Here is a 21,900-nt window from a genome sequence, read left to right as displayed (position 1 = left end):
CTTCTTTTCTCCCTTTCCCTTTTTTTTTTTTTTTTACGTTACGCGGGCCTCTCACTGTTGTGGCCTCTCCCGTTGCAGAGCACAGGCTCCGGACGCGCAGGCTCAGCGGCCATGGCTCACGGGCCTAGCCGCTCCGCAGCATGTGGGATCCTCCCGGACCAGGGCACGAACCACGCGTCCCCTGCATCGGCAGGCGGACTCTCAACCACTGCGCCACCAGGGAAGCCCCTCTCCCTTTCCCTTTTTGAGCAACTGGTGGGTGTGACAGAGAGTATTTATCAATCAAGTCACTCTTTCAGGCTGCCCTACATGTGGCTCTGGATCATTTTTTCACATGGTACTCCAAGCAGCCACTACCTACTGATCAGACAGATACCGTTCTACTGATTGGGAAACAAACTCAAAAGATTAAGGTGGGGAAGTTCCTTTTATTTTATGCCATTTTTTAAATACATGAAGAGTATTGGGACTAGAACTTGGATCTTGACTCTCCACTTTATTTCTTCATTATAATTTAAAACAAAATTAGACCATCACAAAATATAAACAGAATATACATATTCCCTTTATTTCCTTGACTGGAATACTGTCTAGATCTTAGGAAAACATGAGAATATAGGCAAAACAAATCAGAAAGCAAAGGATAATTTTGTTAAACATTCTTTTCTGTTGCTTCTCACATATTGGACTTTAAAGAGACTTGGATTAGCATCGAACGGCTTGAATATACAGTACGTAGTGGTGACTTTTAAATTACAGACACAAGTCTCTCCGCAGCACATAATTACATTACAGTGATTCCATCTGTCACAGATTTAGCCCTCTTCTCCCCTCCCTCTATTTTTGCCTATTGGAACTTTGGGCAGTCGAAATCACAGCGGGTAAAAAACATTTTTTTTAACCACATGTACTGTTTCCATTGCTAAGGATAATCATTTAACAAGTTATCAGATCAACCTCAACTACAGCACCTGAAATCCTTTTGATTAGGCTATAATGATGTAACTTTTAAGCAAAAAGGTCATAGGTTTATAAGCTCTTAAAAAGGATTTGCTCAGCCAAAACTGATACTTTAAAAGCAGAAAGCTAACTTTCTGTCTTTGCAGGTTTTCTACCTGATTCATAGCCCAGTAGGAAATCTCTTTCTCTTTATGTCTCAAGAAATAGTATAGTGGGAGGCGGGGGCGGGATTGAATGAAGACAGTCAAAAAGTTCAAACTTCCAGTTATAAGATAAATAAGTCATAGGGATATAATGTATAGCATGATAAATATAATTAACTCTGATGTATGTTATATATGAAAGCTGTAAAGAGAGCAAATCCTAAGAATGAGAGAGAGAGAAAAGAAAGAAGAAGAAAGAAAAAGAAAGAAAAGAAAGAAGGAAAGAAAGAGAGAAAGAAAGGAAGGAAGGAAAAGAAATAGTATAGATTCTCATATTTTGGAAATAGTTTGGCTATGGTTCTTCCCGGAAGTGGAAGGTGTGGAATAGATGGTTTCTCCTCAATTCTATAATTAAATTTTTGAAACACACTGGAAAAGTGAAGCACCAATCTGAGTAATTTCAGGCTGGGAGTGGCATCTCTACTTTCATTTGAATTACCTGTAGTAGTTCTAAGTGCAATATATATATTTTTTTACCTCAGTGATCCAGATAATCATTTCACTTTTTTACCCCCTTGCTATGGAGATGTAGGATTCATTACCGCAGAGTGCTTTTCTTACACTTGATTTTAGGGCAGATAAACTGATACATTTTTTGATAAAATATTCATATATGTGTATGTTTTTTTCCAAACTGGTCTCTTTTTCCCCCCAGCTTTATTGAAGTATAATTGACAAATAAAAATTGTATATATTTAAGGTGTTCAACTTGATGATTTGATACATGTGTACACTGTGAAATAATCACCACAATCAAGCTAATTAATATATCCATCACCATTCAGAGTTACCTTTTTTTTTTGCTGTCTTTTTAACTTCCTCAAGTAAAATCACCAATAAAGCCCCCATTCTTTACTCTTTTCTCTTTAGGAGAAGGAAAGGATAATGATAGAAACTAGGCATAAAGAATGAAAGTAAAGTTATTAAATTATTAAATGTCCCCTTATTGGTATGTTTGCAAAAACTGGTAAGCAAAGATCTGGCTTTTATTTTGCTGATGGAGGTGGTGATGTTTGTGTGAGGATTGGTGTGGGCTTTTTTTTTTTAAAGGGGGTGAAGGTTTATTTAGTGCTTTCCCAGCTAGAATAAGCATCTTCGAGGCTCAAGATATAAAGGAATTATCACCTTTAGTCATATAGGAACTGCTGCAGTGATCTGTGTGTCTTCATAAATCACTTTGTCTTCTCCAAGGCAACACAGAGAATTTTGGTTCAGCCATATTTAAGTGCATTTTTAAATGGTGGGTTCTGTGAGTACAAGTAAGTGTATTTTTGAGCAATCTGTGAATTCCTTTCATGCTTTATGAATTATGGGTAAATGTGTAATGAGTCTTACCATAGCACTCCTGAATTTTAGCCAGACATGCCAAGCTGTGCTTCTTCTACTTAATTGATTGATGAAAAGGAATTCAGAACCGTTGCCTTGATGAAAGAAATGCTAGCTGTATTGATTAGAGTTAAAATACAAATCATGCCTTCCTGTGGTGCATTCGTGAGGAAGCAAGAGACAGGCTCATCTCTTCTCTTTTCTCTTTCATTGTTCTTGGCTGCCGTAGAACCAGCCAAGGGTGTGTCCTGTAATATATTGTTCAATATAGAGTCTAATGAACAAGTGTTGGTATAACCTTTGAATTGTCTCTTTTTCCATTTCTTCCCAACAGGAAAACAGTGTCACCAGTAAACACTTTAAAACTTTGTCTTTATTTTTTTCTGATTACAAAAGTTATTCACACCTATGGTAAAAAAACAGAAAGAACAAAAGAAACAGAAAAACAAGACAAAGAAAATAAAAGTTTTCTGTAATCCTATTATCCTGAGGTAACCAGATCTTTTAAATATTACTTTTTAGTGTGGTTATGTGTGTGTTTTAATATATTTATGTAATAAAGAAAATTGATGTCATATTGCACATACTTACTGTAATCTTTTTCACTTAACATACATGACACTTTTCTCTAAGTCATTATATATTCTTCTAGGGATTATATTTAATGCTTGCAAAATAGTCTATTGAAGGATTTACCATAATATATGTAATCAGGGACTTCCCTGGTGGTACAGTGGTTAAGAATTTGCCTGCCAATGCAGGGGACACAGGTTTGATCCCTAGTCCGGGAAGATCCCACATGCTGCAGCTAAGCTAGTGAGCCACAACTACTGGGCCTGTGCTCTAGAGCCTGCAAGCCACGACTACTGAGCCCACACACCTAGAGCCTGTGCTCTGTAACAAGAGAAGCCACAGCAATGAGAAGCCCCCACACCAGAATGAAGAGTAGCCCCCACTCACCGCAACTAGAGAAAGCCCGCGCACAGCAATGATGACCCAACACAGCCGAAAATAAATAAATAAATAATAAATAAATTAAAAATATATATATATGTAATCAAACACTTATTGCTAGACATTTAGGTAGTTTTCCAACAACAGTCTCCTTTTTATAAAATAAAGCAGCACTGCACATCCCTAATATTTATCTTAATTCACATCTCTGTTTATTTCCTATAAGTAAAATTTCTGGGCCAAAGAGTATGAATATTTTTATGGCTTTTAATATATATTAGCAGATTGCCCTCTAGAAGAAAGTTGTCCCAAGTTACATCAATGAGAGTCGAATAAGAGAAGGCCTATTTCTCTAAACACTCAATCTCTCATGGAATATTATCATCACAAACCACATTTGCCTAACTTGATGAATGAAAAATAATCTCATGTTTTGATTTGCATTTCTTTCATTCTTTGATAGTAAATAGTTGTTCATGTATTTATTTATTGACTATTTTTATTTTTTCTTGAGTAAATAGCCCATTCTAGTCCTGAGCCCATTTGGGGTGAGGAACATTCATTTTTGTTTCTTATTGATTTCTAGAAACTCTTTTTTTATATAAATATTATGGGCATTAACCTTTCATCTTATCTGTATTGCTGGTTTTCTGCAGTCCTCTCCCATATCTCTTCCCATTTAATTTTATGATATTTTTAAAACCACTGACAGACTATTGAAAGGGTTGTGTTCTAATAAAATAGAAAACCAGGGTGGTGGGGGAGAGAGAAATGCCTACTTGATCTGTCCTTTTTTCCTGACCACATTTGAGACTGTAGTTATTTTTGTTTAGAAAGGTTATGAGTCTAAGCTTGTGCCACCATGATAAAAAAATGATAGAAAGCAAAATATTCATTCACTTTTCTTTATCTGCATGACGTCAAATGGCTGGTTTGATTTGGGTTTATTGGTGTTATTTTAATGAAGATTATTCTGAAATCTTACACGAATACAGAGATAGTAACAGTTCAGCTTTCACCCACAAGGGGGCAATGAAGACCAGTTAGTGTTCGGTGGTAGACTAAACACATGACTACAGACTGTTAAGAGCTGAAGAAGAGCCTAGAAATCATCCAGCTAGTCTACCTCTTCCTTATTTTATAGACGGGAAAACTGGAATCTGGAGGGGTGAAATGACTTGCTCATGGTCGCAGAGCTGGCCCGTCAAAGAGCTGAGTCCTAAGCATTTTCCAGTTGACCATACTGTGATTTAGTTAAATTGACACGCACTATAAACACATACCTTTTTTCTGATTTTTAATATTTATTTTGCCTTTTGAAGTAAGAATTACATAACATTAACCATTTTAAAGTGTACAATTCAGTATCATTTAGTATATTCACACTGTTGTAATCACATACATTTTAATCTTCTGGGTTCAAATCCCAGTCCTGCCACTAAATAGATGTGTTACCTTAGGTTAATTGGGTAACCTTGCTGATCTTCAATTTCTTCAGCTTGTGTAGTGAGAAAATGTCTTCTGTAACAGGTTGTTGTGAGGATTACCAGAAATAATATTCACAAGGGCATAGCAATGTTCTTGGCACAGAGTAGATGACAAATAAATTCTTTCCTTCAAGATATTAATCAGCTACTCCCCATCTAGTATTAATATATTTATTTCACATTAAGAATAAAACAGATTCTAGAGTAGATTTTTTTCTCTTCTCATCACTATTACTGCATTATTTATACTGAATTTTAAATGTGTTCAGAGGTTAAAAATGATTTTTAAAAAACTTTACAACATAGGTACTTGTGACATGATTGGCAAAGAATTGCAGTATTTAATAGATGCAAAGACCCTCTTTAAGACAAAAAAGTTTCTTAGAGGAATTTTGAAAAATGAAAAAAGAGTCTGGTGAGGTGTGGAAATCATGGTAATGTGTGTGCTACTTTAGGTCAAATTTTGGAACTGACTCTAAGCTAATACGATCCAGTCCCCTTTTTATAGACAATAAAACTGAGGAATAGAGAAATTAAATAAATTCCTGAAGGCCACACCACTAGCCAGTGACAGATCAGGCCTTAGAACTCTTATCTCCTACTTCTCACTCCAGTGCTATTTTCTGTACAGCTCACTGTCTGGGGCCAGGATAGTTTTTCATTTTTTCCCCAGCATTATTGAGACATAACTGACATATAACACTGTGTAAGTTTAAGGTATACATGATGATGATACACATATATATTGTGAAAGTTTTGCTAACAATAAAGTTAGTGAACACATTCTTCACATCATATAATTACCATTTTGTTGTTGTTGTTATGTCGAGAACATGAAACCCTAACCTCTTAGCAACTTTCAAGTATACGACATAGTATTGTTAAGTCTAGTCGCCATGTTGTACAATAGATCCCTAGAATTTAGTCATCTGATGTAGTTTGAAAGATGCAGAAGAGATAGGGATAAGGAGGGAATGAAATTAGAGGGGCAAAGAAGGGAAAGGTGGGCAAGTTTCTAAGCAGAGCAGGATTTAGTCTTCACATAGTGTAAGAAGCCAACAGTAGCAAGCAGCTCTGGTCTGGAAGAAATTTCCTTCAGAGTCAGTCATGTCCTTACTATGCCTCCCAAGTAAATAACCCTAGGAACTACCAAGAAGGTGTGTCTCCCCACAGCATTTGCCTTATCGAACAAACAAAAGCTACTGAAAATTGGTGTTGAAATCAGAGCTGTCGGGTTTTGTTAGCATCCCAAGTCTTTAAAACTCTGACTAAAAATTACCCAAATGAAAAAAAAATTACCCAAATGACTAAAATCTAAGTGTCCCTAATATACAGAGCAAGGAAAGAGATACCTGACAGAGAGGTTCAAAAAAGTCCTGTTCCTCAGTCCCACATTTTCCCTCCTTTATTTTATGTAGGTACAATAAGAAAAAAAGGTACTGGCAATCAATTCTGAAAATTGCTGTTAATTATGTACCTACCAGGTGTTAGCTTTTGTTATTAGCTATATCTCAGCCAAATGAGTTTTCTGATCTGTAGTGTTATTCTTTTTTTATATATAAATTTACTTATTTTATTTTTGGTTGAGTTGGGTCTTCATTGCCGTGTGCAGGCTTTCTTTAGTTGTGGTGAGCAAGTGCTACTCTTCGTTGTAGTGCTAGGGCTTCTCTTGTTGCAGAGCACAGACTCTAGGCATGCGGGCTTCAGTAATTGTGGCTCGCGGGCTCTAGAGTGCAGGCTCAGTAGTTGTGGCTCACGGGCTTAGTTGCTCTGCAGCATGTGGGATCTTCCCGGACCAGGGCTCGAATCCATGACCCCTGCATTGGCAGGTGGATCCTTAACCACTGCACCACTAGGGAAGCCCCTGTAGTGTTATTCTTTAGTTTATCATGGCTCTTTGTTTTAATTAAAAAAACTCGTAACATAATAAATTGAGCTGAAGAATTATTATCTCTGCATGATGCACTTGTTTTTTTTCTAGAATACTTCTTTAGTTACAGTAATAAAAGCTGATTTATCTGACATTCTGGCAGAGATTTTTGTTACCTGGTATTTCCATACTTCAATATTATAATGAGAATTAATGTTTGTAATGATGACCCATAGACAGTGTAAGAGGCTAAATTACTTATTGGATCATCAAATAAACAATAAAGAATATTATGGTTTGGTCTATTCTGTAGTATGGAAAACAGGTATTCCATATATGATGTATATGGGTATGGTGTGTATGGTAACATAAACCATAATACTCTACTTACCTGAAATGGAGAGTTCATTTTCTTTCCTTCTCCCTTTCACCTTTATTCCACAGAATCCTAGCTCAAGAATGGTAGGTTATTTCTTCCCAATTTCACCACATGCCTGCCAAGTGGTCATAGAATCAATGCTGAGTTACTACAGGAGACAAGAAACGTAACCATTTCACAAATGCAGGTGATTACATCTTTGCAAAAATGGCACACACTTCCTTATATGGAGACCTCTTATGACTTCCACTGACTGGTACTAGGGCTATTCGAAACAAGTGTTTTACATGACACAGACCTCCAAATATTTGAAAACAGCTCTATTTTAATGACTTGAAATATCCCCAGGTCCCTAAGTAAAATATGATATGTTTTAAATGCCTCATTTTCATAGTAATAAATAAATTTTTGTCCAGTGTCTACCCTGCACCAGGAACTATTGGAGACGAAGAGGGTAAATGGGAATAAGCTGGAGCAGAAGTTGAGACAGACACAAAAGCACAAAGAACTATTTAATCCCTACTAAAGAATGTGGATGTATTTTGAAAGTAATAGGCAATAAAAGAAGATGTTTTAAGAAAAGAGGTAGGAAACTCAGGTTTGTGTTATAGAATGATTCCTCCAGTGATTTGGTGAGAGTGAGGGTGAGCAGCACAGACACAGGTGACCAGTGACCATAACAATAGACATGCCAGTTACTCCAAGAATATCCCACAGAGCAGCAGACCACCTATAAGAGAACCACCTGAAGGCCTTGTTAAAAACAAAACTTCCTGAGCCCGCCCTGACCTGCTAAATCCAAGTCTCTGGGGGGCTGTGCAGCCCAGAGATCTACCTGTTATCAAGTTGTCTCTCAGACTCTCATGCCCACAGTCTGAGGGCTAGGTGTTGAAAAGCCTCGGCGGCAGCAGTCACAGTTTGTTTGTCAAGTGAAAGCCAGCAGGCATCCAGACCCCAGAGTCTGACCCACAAAGGCAGAATGCTAGGAAACACCCTGACCCGGGGCAGGGACACACCCGGCCCTCCTGCACCCTCTCCCCTCACTCATTGCCTGGCTGGTGCCTTCCCTCCCTCGGGGTCAGGCCTAAGCATCACCTCCTTGGACTTCTTTCCTGGCTTCCTACTCCATCTTACACGTGTTCACAACACCTCTCTATTTATTTCTTTGTGTTTCTCATGATTTGTAATCTCACGTCCATGTGTGTGGCTCCTCATAAGTCCCCCACCAACTAGACTGTAAGCTCCCTGAGGTCCAGGCCTGTGTTGTTCTCATTGCTGAGCTCCCACAGCACCTAGTGCAGGGCCAGGCACAGGATACATGGCAGGTAAATATTTGGGGATGAATGCATGCATCAGTGGATGGATGGATGGGTGGGTGGGTGGGTGGGTGGGTGGATGGGGAGGCACTGCTGGCAGCCCCAGCTGGGATGACAGTGCTGAGTGGCAATCTTCTGCGGAGTCAGTCCTGGCTGCTCTGTTGGCGAGGTTGCCTACAGCACCATTAATGGGCTTGAAGGTGACAGGGCCCAGGGCCCTTCTCTGAAGGTTCCTGGCTCTTGGCAGAATCCTCCGTCACTCCCCAAATGGAAAGCAAACAGAAGCCAAGGCAGCCAGGTCTGGGGTAAGAGGCCAACGGAAGCAGCCCCTTTTTCTCCTGTTAATCTGTCTTTTATTACAGGGTGGGGGTGGTCTCAGCCAAGAACCCAGAAGGTTAGAGGGAAATTATGTTTCCTCCCCCACAGCCCTTGCTCTGTCCTATTCAGAGTTGTGGGCAAACGTCCTGTAAGCCCACGAGCACTGGTCTCCATGGCAGTGTTCCCCAGGATGCCTCGAAAATGAGGAGGCCCACACGAGCGTTTGCAGGACATCGCATGGGGTGTGCACCCATAGGGACATACTCTGCATATTTTGAAGGGCTGGCCCAGGCAACTTGCAAACCACATGTTCTCATCACCAGAATGTCGTGCTCCTTCTGGAATGAAAAGCCAGGCCCCAGTGACTTGAACAGATCAAACTCTGGAGAACGAGGATCCGATGAGATGCGCATAGCTACCGTGTACTGAGAGTCTCTCAAGGCTGTGTGCTGACTGCTGTACAGTTTGCAGCAATCTTTTGAGGTGGGCACTATTGTTGTCCCTGTTTTACAGATGAGAAGACTGAGGCTTTGTCGGGCTAAGCAGGTTTGTTACTGTCACGTACCTCGGAAGAGACAGAGCTGAGATGTGAACCCCGGGCAGCCTGGCTCCAGAGCCCACGCCCTGAATCGCCACACCGTCTGTATTGCCTCCCTTGTACAAGTGAAAACTCAGGCACAGAGAAGCCAAGCGGTGTGCCCAGGGTCACACAGCTGGCTAATGGCAGAGCTGGAACCAGAAATTAGGTCTCCTCTCCCCACTCCGGCTCTCTACCCCACATGGCTCTGTCCCTCTAGGTACAATAGGGATGGACAACTTGTCCTACTTTACCCAGCCAAGCAGAGTGCTAACGGCAGAGACCGAGTTCTCTTCAACTCCGTGACAGTATTTCTTTGACTGCTCGGCACTCGGACGTTCTAGGGCTGAGAAGCATGGTGGGTCAGGCCTTCTGTGTTTGTCCAAAGCTTTTGAGAAGGCTGACACCCCAGACCACCACGCTGGTCACCCTACGGTGAAGAGCCTGCCTGTGCCCCATCACCCTCCCGAGTCCCCGGGTCTCAAGGACTCCATCTCACAGGCCCTTTGGGGGAACCTTCCACGCCGGCCACTGCGTCTCTTCCTCCCCTTGGCTTTCTCTCCAGCTAGCTGTGTGGCCTGGGGCCCGGTGGGTCACCCCCACCCAGGGCTTTTAATGAGAAGTTTTGTCATGCTCAGGCAGCAAAGATGAATAATTCAGCAAAGGGAGCTCAGGGAATGTTATTCTTTCAGTCCACTGACAGTGGGAGAGACAGAAAAGGACTGCATCTTATTCTGGGAGGGATGGGGGAGGGGTGACAGCCGTATGGGAGAGGAGAGGGAGGAGAACGAAGGCTGTACAGAAGTCACTAACAGTGTCAGGTTTCATTAGAGTTTTAAACAGAGAAGTTACTGGAGATCAGAATTGCTTGTTTAACGAGTCCTCTGACTCCAGTGAGGAGGGCGGATGGGATTGGGGGCTAGAATAGAGGCAGGAAGAACAGAGAGGAGGCTACTGCATTTATTCAGGTTTCAGTTGTAACAAAAGGAAAAAGGTAGAACGGACAGTACTAGGTGTGGTTCACGAAGGCAGAGTCTAGGATGATTCTGAGCACTGACCTCGGAGAAAACTCTAATTTGTTAATTTCTCTCTTAAAATGTGTCATTTTAGGGCTTCCCTGGTGGCGCAGTGATTGAGAGTCCGCCTGCCGATGCAGGGGACACGGGTTCGTGCCCCGGTCCGGGAAGATCCCACATGCCGCGGAGTGGCTGGGCCCGTGAGCCATGGCCACTGAGCCTGCGCGTCTGGAGCCTGTGCTCCGCAATGGGAGAGGCCACAACAGTGAGAGGCCCGCGTACCGCAAAAAAAAAAAAAAAAAAAAGAGAAAAGAAAACTTGATCCAAAACAGCAGAATACATATTCTTCTCCAGTGCACAAGGAACATTTTTCAGGATAGATCATATGTTACACAATTACACAAAAGTCTCAATAAATTTAAAAGGATTGGAATTACGCAAAGAATGTTTCTCTGCCCACAGCAGAATGACATTAGAAATCAACAACAGAAGGAAATTTGGGAAATTCACAGAGATGTGGAAATTAAATACTACTCACCTAAATGACCAATAGATAAAAGGAGAAATCACAGGAAAACTAGAAAATACTTCAAGATGAGTGAAAATGAAAGTATGGCATGCCTGAACTTAGGGAATGCAGTAAAAGCAGTGCTTAGAGGGAAATTCATAGCTGTAAACACCTATATTAAAAGAAGCAAGCTCTCAAATCAGTAGCTTAACTTTCACCTTAAGAAACCTGAAAGAGTAAATGAAAAACAAAACAACCAAAAGAAAGGAAATAACAAAGATTAGAGTGTAAATAAATGAAATTGAGAGTAGAAAAACAACAAAATCAATGAAATCAAAAGTCGGTTCTTTGAAAAGATTGAAAAAGCTGACCAAATTTAGGTACACTGACCAAGAATAAAAGAGCAAAGGCTCAATTTATTAAAATCAGGAACCAAACATAGTCTTATAGAAAGTTTTAAAAGATTATAGGGGAAACTATGACCAACTCTAAGTTAATAATTTAGATGTGATGGACACATTTCTAGAAAGGCACACGCTGCTGAAACCGACTCAGGAATAGAAAATCTGAATAAATCTATAACAGGCAAAGAGATTGAATCAGTAATCAAAAAACTTCCCACAAAGAAAAGCCCAGGACCAGATGGCTGCACTAATGAATTCCACTAAACTTTGGAAAAGGATTAACACCAATCATTCACAAATTATCCTCAAAATAGAGGAGGAAGGGACACTTCCCAACTCATTCTATGAGACCTGTATTATTACCCTGATACCAAAGTCAGATAAAGACATCACGAGAAGAGAAAATACAGACCAATAACCCTTATAAATATAGAAGAAAACAACCTCAACAAAATACCAACAAACTGAGTCAAGCAACATATAAAAATGATTATATACCAACTGGGATTTATCTCAGGAATGCCAGGCTGGTTCAACATACAAAAACCAATCATTGTAATACACTACATTAATAGAATAAAGTAAAAAAGATACATGATCACTTTAATAGATGACAAAATTGAACACTCTTTTATGATAAAACACACACACACACGTGCACACACACAGCAAACTTGGAATACCAGGGAACTTCCTCAACCTGATAAAAGGCATCTGTGAAAAATCTACAGCTAACATCATGCCTAAAGAGGAAAGACTGAATGCTTTCCCCCTGTGATCAGGAATAAGACAAGATGTCCTCCCTCTCCACTTTTATACATTACGGTAATGGAAGTTCTAACCAAGGCAATTAGGCAAGAACTAGAAACAAAAGTCTTCCACATTGGAAAAGAAGAATTAATATTCTCTCTATTCACAGATGATTAATATTATATATTTAAAATTTTACAGGAAGCCCAAAAAAACTATTAGAGTTTAAAAAGTCCAACAAAGTTGCAAGCTACAAGATCAACACACAAAAATCAGTTGTATTTCCACATACTAGCAGTGAACAACCCAAAAGGGAAATTAAGACAATTTCATTTATAATAGCATCAAAAAGAATAAAATGCTAAGAAAAAAATTTGACAAGAAAGTCCAAGACTTGTACACTGAAAACTACAAAACGTCATTGAAAGAAATTAAAGACATCCTGTATTCCTGAATTGGAAGACTTAATATCGTTAAGATGGCAATACTTCCCAAATTGATCTAAAGAATCAACACAGTCCCAGCAAAATCCCAGCTGGCTTCTTTGCAAAGATTGGCAAGTTGGTGCTGCAATTGATACGGAAGTACACAGGATGCAGAATAACTAACTTGAAAAAGGAGAACAAAGTTGGATGACTCATACTCCCAAATTTCAAAACTTACTACAAAGCTATAGTAATCAAGACAGTGTAATAATGACATAACAATAGATGTATAGATCAATGGAACAGAATTGAGAGCCCAGAAATAAATCCTTACGTTTGAGGTCAATTGGTTTTCAAGAGGGGTGCCAGGATAATCTAATAGGGAAAGAATGGTCTTTTCAACAAATGGTGCTGGGACAACTGGATATCCACATAGAAAAGAATGGAGTTGCACCCCTCTGCCTCACACAATATACAAAAATTAATTCAAAATGGATCATAGACCTAAACATAAGAGTTAAAACTATGAAACTCTTACGAGGAAACATAGGTAAAAATCTGTGACCTTGGATTATACCATGGATTCTTAGATATGATAACAAAATCAAGAGCAACAAAGGAAAAGATAAATCAGAAATTCTTCAAAATTAAATACTTTTTTGCTTCAAAACTACCATCAAGAAAGTGAAAAGGCAACTCAGAATGGGAGAAAATATTTGAAAATCATGTATGCAATAAGGGATTTGTAGCTAGAATATGTAAAGTACTCTTACAACTCCATAATAAAAAGACAACCCCAAATAATCCAATTTAAAAATGGGCAGGGGCTTCCCTGGTGGCGCAGTGGTTGAGAGTCCACCTGCGATGCAGGGGACATAGGTTCGTGCCCCGGTCCAGGAAGATCCCACATGCCGCGGAACGGCTAGGCCCGTGAGCCATGGCTGCTGAGCCTGCGCATCCAGAGCCTGTACTCCGCAACGGGAGAGGCCACAACAGTGAGAGGCCCGTGTACCGCAAAAAAGGAAAAAAAAATAAAAAATTAAAAAATTAAAAAAAATGGGCAAAGATCTGAATAGCTATTTATCCAAAGATATGCAAATGGACAATAAATATAACATACAATAGACATATGAAAAAATGCTCATTATTAGTCATCAGGGGAATTCAAATCAAACCATAATGAGATACCACTTCACACCCACTAAGATAGCTATAATCAACAAATCAAATAATAACAAGTTTTGGCAAGGATGTGGAGAAATCAGAACATTGATACATTGCTGTTGGAATTAGAGAATGTTCCAGCCACTGCGGAAAACAATCTGGCAGTCCCTCAAAAACTTAAATATAGCATTACCACATGATTCAGCAATTCTACTGCTAGGTATATACCCAAAAGAATTGAAAGCATATGTTCTCACAAACACTTGCACAGTAATGTTTATTGTAGCATTACTCATACTAGCCAAAAAGTGGAAAAAATCCAAATATCCATTAACTGAAGAATGGATAAAATGTGGTATATCCATACAATGGAATATATATTATTTGGTAATTGGATATATTACTTAGAAATTGGAAGATATTTTATTAGCCAAAAAAGAACAAAATACTGATATATGCTACAACATGGATGAACTTCAAAAATATTATGCTAAGGGAAAGAAGCCAACCACAAACGACCACATATTGTATGATACTATTTATATGAACTATCAAGAATGGACAAATTTTTAGAGACAGAAAGTAGATTAGTGGTTGCCTGGGGCTGGAAGGCTGGGGGTGAGAGAATGGGAAGTGACTGCTAATGGGCATAGGATTTCTTTTGGGGGTAATGCAAATGTTCTAAAATTGATTGTGGTGATGGTTGCACAACTCTGTGAACACACTAATACTCAATGAATTGTACACTTTAAATGGGTCAGTTTTTTTTCTGTGGATTATATCTCCATAAAATTGTTAAAAAGCAATCTATCGCACACTGGAAGCCTGGGGTATGAATTTATTTTCATACCTAACTGCAAAGAAAAGAAGAAGCAAATAGCCTAGTCATTTCCCAGTAAAGCAAAGGCTGCATACATTACAGTTCATTTCTATACAGCCACCTAATAGATTTTACTTACCTTTGACATATATCAGACACTCTATATATCCAACCAGAAAAATTATAAGCATCCTCAAAAGCAAAGGATTCCATTGCAGGGCAACTATTTATTTGTTTAATTTGGACCTCGGGTGGCTGAGAATTGAGTTGATCATACTCCTCAGTTCTTAGTAAATTTTTGTCATCATTCTAGGCAAGGCCTCTCTTTCTCTCCCTGACTCTCTATTTTTCCTTCTTCCATGATTTCTACTCCCATTTCCCTCTCCCACCCCAGGCATCCACTCTAATGTATTTAATAGTCTTTAAACATGCTGGCATCCCCTTAAATTATGTGCTAGTGCTTTATGTAGTACGTATTTTTTAGCTGTTTATTTTTTATTTTATTGGAGTATAATTGCTTTACAATGGTATGTTAGTTTCTGCTTTATAACAAACTAAATCAGTTATACATATACATATATCCCCATATATCTTCCCTCTGCATCTCCCACCCTCCCACCCTCCCTATCCCACCCCTCTAGGTGGTCACAAAGCACCAGAGCTGATCTCCCAGGGGCTGGGGGTGGGGAGGGGGAAATGGGGAGGTGTTGGTCAGGCTACAGGGTTTCAGTTATACAAAATAAATAAGTTCTGGAGATCTACTTTACAACATAGGGCCTATGATTAAAAGTACTGGATTATACTTAAAATTTTGCTAGGAAGTTAGATCTTAGCTTAAGTGTTCTTACGCAAAAGGAAAAACAAAGCAAAACAAAGGGGACAGAGGAAACTTCTGGAGGTGATGGCTAAGTTTATGGCATTGATAGTGATGATGGTTCCACAAGGTATACTTATTTCTAAACACATCAAGTTGTAATATATTAAATATCTACTTCTTTTTGTATGTCAGTCATACCTCAATAAAGTGGTTAAAAAATTCTTAGTTCCACCATTTATCAGCTTGGAACTTTGGGCAATGTACTTAACCTACATCTGTGCTTCAGTTTCTTCAACTTTATCATTGATAATAATAGTACTGACCTCTGAGTTGTTATGAAGCTTGCATGAGTTAATATCTGCAGACCACTAAGAATAACATTGGCACACAGCAGAAGTTATATGTGCTTGCTGTTATTATATTTCCAGGTTGTTATTCATATTACAGGATTGTCTGGTGAAGCAGGTAATTTATTTATACTCCAGTAGGGTGAACAGAGTGCAGAAAATAGCAAACAAATCTAGAGAGGTTCAGGCAGGTTTTCCAGTGGCCATTAGAAGACCTGTCACCGTTTAACAGAAACAGGGTACCTTAGAAGGTGGCAGACCAACTGGTAAGGGCAACTCTGAGCCACACTCCTAGGAGGGGACTAGAGTTATAAGAGACAGTTGTAGCAATCCAAAATGGGGACAATCCTACTATATATGATGTACAAGGTGAGTACTCAGGCTGGGAGAATGGGGTGCAGGAATGGAGGAAGGGCCATTAATATCAACATAGGGGTCACAGCAAAACCCACTCCTAGAGACATCATTGTATGCAACTGTAAGCCCAGGAAGGCAGAGGTGGAAGGAATGAGGCAGAGCCTATAACAGATCCACTCTTTCAGTAACCCTGTTTTAAAGCAAAAATTTCCAGATATTTTAGAACTGAAAAGTATTACTTCTTTTATTTTAGTTTATTTCATCATCTTTCCCTAAAAACGTATGGCATATGCCTTTAAAAATTAAATTGCATTAAGATCTTTTTTATATCTTTTTTTGATACTCCTTGAAACAATTGCAGAACCCCAGGATGTGGAGAACAGCCCTGGGAATTAGCTCCCCTAGGCTCTTATTATGCGAAGGAGGGTAATGAACACTATAAAAGCCTTTCTAACCTGTGAAAGTAAAAGCTTTGGGCATGGAGCCATTTTAATTCAAATTTATATCTATTTCTAGAAGGGTTTGCCAAACAGGGTACATTCCAGTATGACGTATTAAAAATGACAAAGAGGGCTTCCCTGGTGGCGCAGTGGTTGAGAGTCCGCCTGCTGATGCAGGGGACACGGGTTCGTGCCCCGGTCCGGGAGGATCCCACATGCTGCGGAGCAGCTGGGCCTGTGAGCCATGGCCGCTAAGCCTGCGCGTCCGGAGCTTCTGCTACGCAACGGGAGAGGCCACAACAGTGAAAGGCCCACGTACAAAAAAAAAAAAAAAAAAAAAAAAAAAAAAAAAAGACAAAGAGCCTGGAGTTCTTATTAGGATTGGAGTATCAAATCTGCCCAGGTCTGGTTGAGAGATGTTATTTCACCATAGAACCCATGTATTAACTCACTCCAAAACCACATCTAAGCCCAGTCTTTTAAAGGTTTCTGTATTCTGGAGTTTGAAGTGGAGGCTGGGGGAAAAAAAACAGACTTAGAACAGTTTCTTTCTTCGTCTTTCAATCCTGACCACACTGTGCACCTCCAGAGGGGAAAGAGAAAAACAAAGAGAACCCAACAAAGCAAGAGGTTGTTCTGAAATGGTTTCAACAACTTAGAAATGGATTAAATTACTAAAGTGCTTGAATGTGCTCCAGAAAAACATCCAAAACACAACAACATCAGTAATCGTAATGAGTTTACCTTACTCCACCACTCAAATAAAGCACAGCCATTTTTGATACAGAGATTGCAGAGAAATGTCTCCACTGTAGCCTTCTGGATAAATATAGTATGATGAATGACACCCACAAAAACATGCCCATAGGAAACATAGTCACTGTTGTAAAGTACTGCTTTTTAAAAATGCCGCTTAATATAGGTCACTGACATCACAAAGCAGAGCAATTCACTAAAAGTAATTCTGTGGGAGCCAATATGAAATGATTCAAGTATATTGTCACCTCTTGGTCTGGCTTAAATCACAAAGAGATTTTAGACTCTAGACTGAACCAGTTCTCAAAGTTTTGCTTGTCTGTCCACATGCAGGTGGGGTAGAAAATGGCAGCATTTATGCAAGGAGTCACCATATCCATCTGAACACCAAGAATTGTCAGTAGAATAAATGAATGTGTTCATGCATGTGGACAGCAATAAAATAAAAGCTCATTTTAAAGTGTTATTGAATGTTGATCATTGTTGAAGTTGAGTAAAGGATATGTGGAGTCGATTGCAACATTCTCTACTTCCGTGTATATTTGAAATTTTCTATAAGAAAACATTTTAAAAGAGTGCTATTCAGTATGGAGTTTTCTTAAAAAACTAAAAATAGAGTTACCATATGATCCAGCAATCCCACTCCTGAGAATGTATCCAGAAAAGATGAAAAATCTAATTTGAAAAGATATATGAACCCCAATGTTCACAGCAGCACTATTTATAATAACCAAGACATGGAAACAACCTAAATGTCCATCAACAGATGAATGGATAAAGCTGTGAGATATATATATATATACACGCACACACATATATACACACATATATATAATGGAATATTGCTCAGCCATAAAAAAGAATGAAACAATGCCATTTGCAGCAACATGGACGGACCTAGAGATTATCATACTAAGTGAAGTCAGACAGAGAAAGACAAATATTATACACTATCATTTATATGTGGAATTTAAAAAATGATACAAGTGAATTTATTTACAAAACAGAAACAAACTCACAAATATAGAAACAAACTGATGTTTACCAAAGGGGAAAGGGGGGGAGGGAGGGATAAATTAGGAGTTTGGGATTAACAGGTACACACCACTATATATAAAATAGATAAACAACAAGGACCTACTGTATAGCACAGGGAAATATATTCAATATCTTGTAATAACCTACAGTGGAAAAGAATCTGAAAAAGAATATATAGATATAGATATAGATATGTATATATGGATATGTATAACTGAATCACTTTGCTGTACACCTGAAACTAACACAACATTGTAAATCAACTATACTTCAATTTTTTTTTTACATCTTTATTGGAGTATAATTGCTTTACAATGGTGTGTTAATTTCTGCTTTACAACAAAGTGAATCAGTCATGCATATACATATGTTCCCATATCTCCTCCCTCTTGTGTCTCCCTCCCTCCCACCCTCCCTATCCCACCCCTCCAGGTGGTCACAAAGCACCGAGCTGATCTCCCTGTGCTATGCAGCTGCTTCTCAATAGCTATCTACCTTACGTTTGGTAATGTATATATGTCCATGCCTCTCTCTCGCTTTGTCACAGATCACCCTTCCACCTCCCCATATCCTCAAGTCCATTCTCTAGTAGGTCTGTGTCTTTATTCCTGTCTTACCACTAGGTTCTTAATGACATTTTTTTCCTTAAATTCCATATATATGTGTTAGCATACGGTATTTGTCTTTCTCTTTCTGACTTACTTCACTCTGTATGACAGACTCTAGGTCTATCCACCTCATTACAAATAGCTCAATTTCGTTTCTTTTTATAGCTGAGTAATATTCCATTGTATATATGTGCCACATCTTCTTTACCCATTCATCTGCTGATGGACACTTAGGTTGTTTCCATCTCCTGGCTATTGTAAATAGAGCTGCAATGAACATTTTGGTACATGACTCTTTTTGAATTATGGTTTTCTCAGGGTATATGCCCAGTAGTGGGATTGCTGGGTCATATGGTAGTTCTATTTGTAGTTTCTTAAGGAACCTCCATACTGTTCTCCAGGAAACTCTTTACATTAAAAAAAAGAGTGTTATTAAATTAATAGTAAATTTTCAATGTTTTCTCACCCAATTGATGGTAAAAGTACAGCCACTATCATGGAGGAGGCCTGAGAAAAGGTTTTACTTTAGAAAGAGATTTTCATACTCAAAATGGTTTGGAAAAACTGCTACAGAGTATGGTCTCTAATGTGGGATTTGTGTACTCTATGAGACTGCAACATGATCCATTAGAACTAGTGTTTATATTAATTTTTAATCTTAAAAGAAGAAAAACTTTTCATTAATATCTAACATAAAGATTGACTCTGATGTCATCACTCAGTCTGTCAAGGAAAGATGCCTTTTTAACAATGGGTGAGAAAGGAAGTGTTTTTCAAAGTAATAGGTCATAGAGAGAGCTTTTTTTTTTTTTTCGGTATGCGGGCCTCTCACTGTTGTGGCCTCTCCCGTTGCGGAGCACAGGTTCTGGACGCACAGGCTCAATGGCCATGGCTCACGGGCCCAGCCGCTCCGCGGCACGTGGGATCTTCCTGGACCGGGGCACGAATCCGTGTCCCCTGCATCAGCAGGCGGACTCTCAACTACTGCGCCACCAGGGAAGCCCGAGAGAGCATTTTGATAACAGATATTTGAAGATGTTTTCATCATCTTGTAATTTTGTTGCTGAGAGCTAAGTGTGTCACTATTTGCACAGTTGTAAGAAAAACTGTAACGGGACGTTATAAACTTGCCTAAAACAGTCTACCCCAATAGCTTGAACTGGTTTGTAAAAACATTTTAATGTGCAAGAGCCACTGATTGATGTCAGGGAGAGTGGAAATTTAATAGCCAAATTTTAATAAAAAAACCTTTGCGTAAATGAAAAGTTAGTAACAGGATTTACTGAGCACAGCTAATGTCATACTGCAGCCATTTAGATCTATGAATCTTTGTGAGATATCGTTTCTAGCTATGACATTCATTGGAGCCAAGCCTTACTTTAAACTGAACTCCATATTCCAAAATGTTAAACCATCAGTTCAAAATTAAGGAGGCATATTCAATCACATTGTTCTCACTAAAATATTTATAATAATATGTTTCAAATAAGAGATAGATTTACATATATAATCAAATAAACTTTATTTCTAAATATTATTTCATATTTATCTCATACTTTAAATGTTCTGTTTTGCATGCTTTATAAGATGTATAATATACTAGTAAGGCAGTACACAAATATCACATTAATTTTTTAAAGATAAGTGTATTACACGTAGTATCAGTTCCACTATATTGATCTCAGCTGTGAGATCATTTGAGCCTCATTTCTTTTCAATAGCAGTTCTGTAATCACCATTTCTGTCTATTCTGTGATTGTTCCAGTTTTCTAACTCTTCTTGGGTCCATTTCAGAACTTTATATTTTAAGAGGAGACATTCTGTGTTCTCAAGATTTTATAATAAATTGCCAGATTGTTGTACATAATCATCTCTAATATTTTTAATCTCTTCCATCTTTGTATCTCCTTTCTTGTTACTAACATGGTATAATGTTGCCTTCTTTATTTTTATTTAATCAGAATCAGCAGGGAAATATCTATTCTATTAGTCTTTTCAGATACCAACTTTTGGTTTCATTTATATTTTCAACTCTTTTTCTGTTTTCTAGTGAATCAACATAAGCTTTTATCTTAATACCTACCTCCTGCTTTCATTTGTTTTACTTTGTTTTTCTTTTTCTCATGTCTGAGGTTATATACTTTGTTCATTTGATTTGGGTCTTTTCTCAAAATTAAATATAATATTGTGTACAGCTATACAATTTTCTAGAAACCTAAGTTTGAAAAAGAGTGTTATTCAGTATGGAGTTTCGGGAATGAAATCTTTTCTTTGTTATTATATTTTAGAAAATTTGGGGGTTTTTTTAGTTATGATTTCTTATTTGGTTAAGGGATTACTTATAAGCATTCCTCAGTTTATAAAAAAATCATTTTGGGTCCACTTTTCATTGTTTATTCTTAGTTTTATTGGATTATGATGGAAGAATGTGGTCTGTTGACTTTCTACTTTTGGTAAATTATTAAAGTTTCTTCTGGTCAAGTAAAAAAAGATAAGTGTATTATATTGATACATTTTAATACCTTTTTATATGATTGCATTCAGAAAATCTTCTCAAATTTTAGTGTGTACACACATCATTCTAAGATCTTGTTAAAGTTCGGCATCTGATTCAGTAATTCTAGGGCAGGACCTGAGAGACCACATTTCTAACTAGGTCCTGGGTGATCCTGATATTGCTTGTCCTCAGACCACACTTGGAGCAGCAAGGTCATGGGGCAGGGGGAAGGTGGGTATGTTTTACTATAGGATTGCACAATCAAAAATATGTGGAGATGACTAGGGGATGAATGGATTACACTCCCTGCAGGTTGTCCTTCATAACTACTGTTTCTCTCAGTGGAGTTTCTGGTAGGGACTGAGCTGTAATGACTGATGTTCTGCTCCCTGACAAGCACCTGGATGCAGCTCAGCTCTGCAACTTTAGCAGTCAGCTGAACTGAGATAGACTGGCCATTCTCAAATTCAAACTGATGTGACCAGTAATGGTGCATTACTCCAGTCTGGAGCTGATGGATAATACCTGCTGCTGCCTCATAGGACTGATGTGAGGATTAAATG

The sequence above is a fragment of the Orcinus orca genome, chromosome X, assembly GCF_937001465.1.
Source record: "Orcinus orca chromosome X, mOrcOrc1.1, whole genome shotgun sequence".
Taxonomy (NCBI): Eukaryota; Metazoa; Chordata; class Mammalia; order Artiodactyla; family Delphinidae; genus Orcinus; species Orcinus orca.
The sequence above is the reverse complement of the archived record's forward strand: the minus strand, read 5'-3'. Positions refer to the sequence as shown.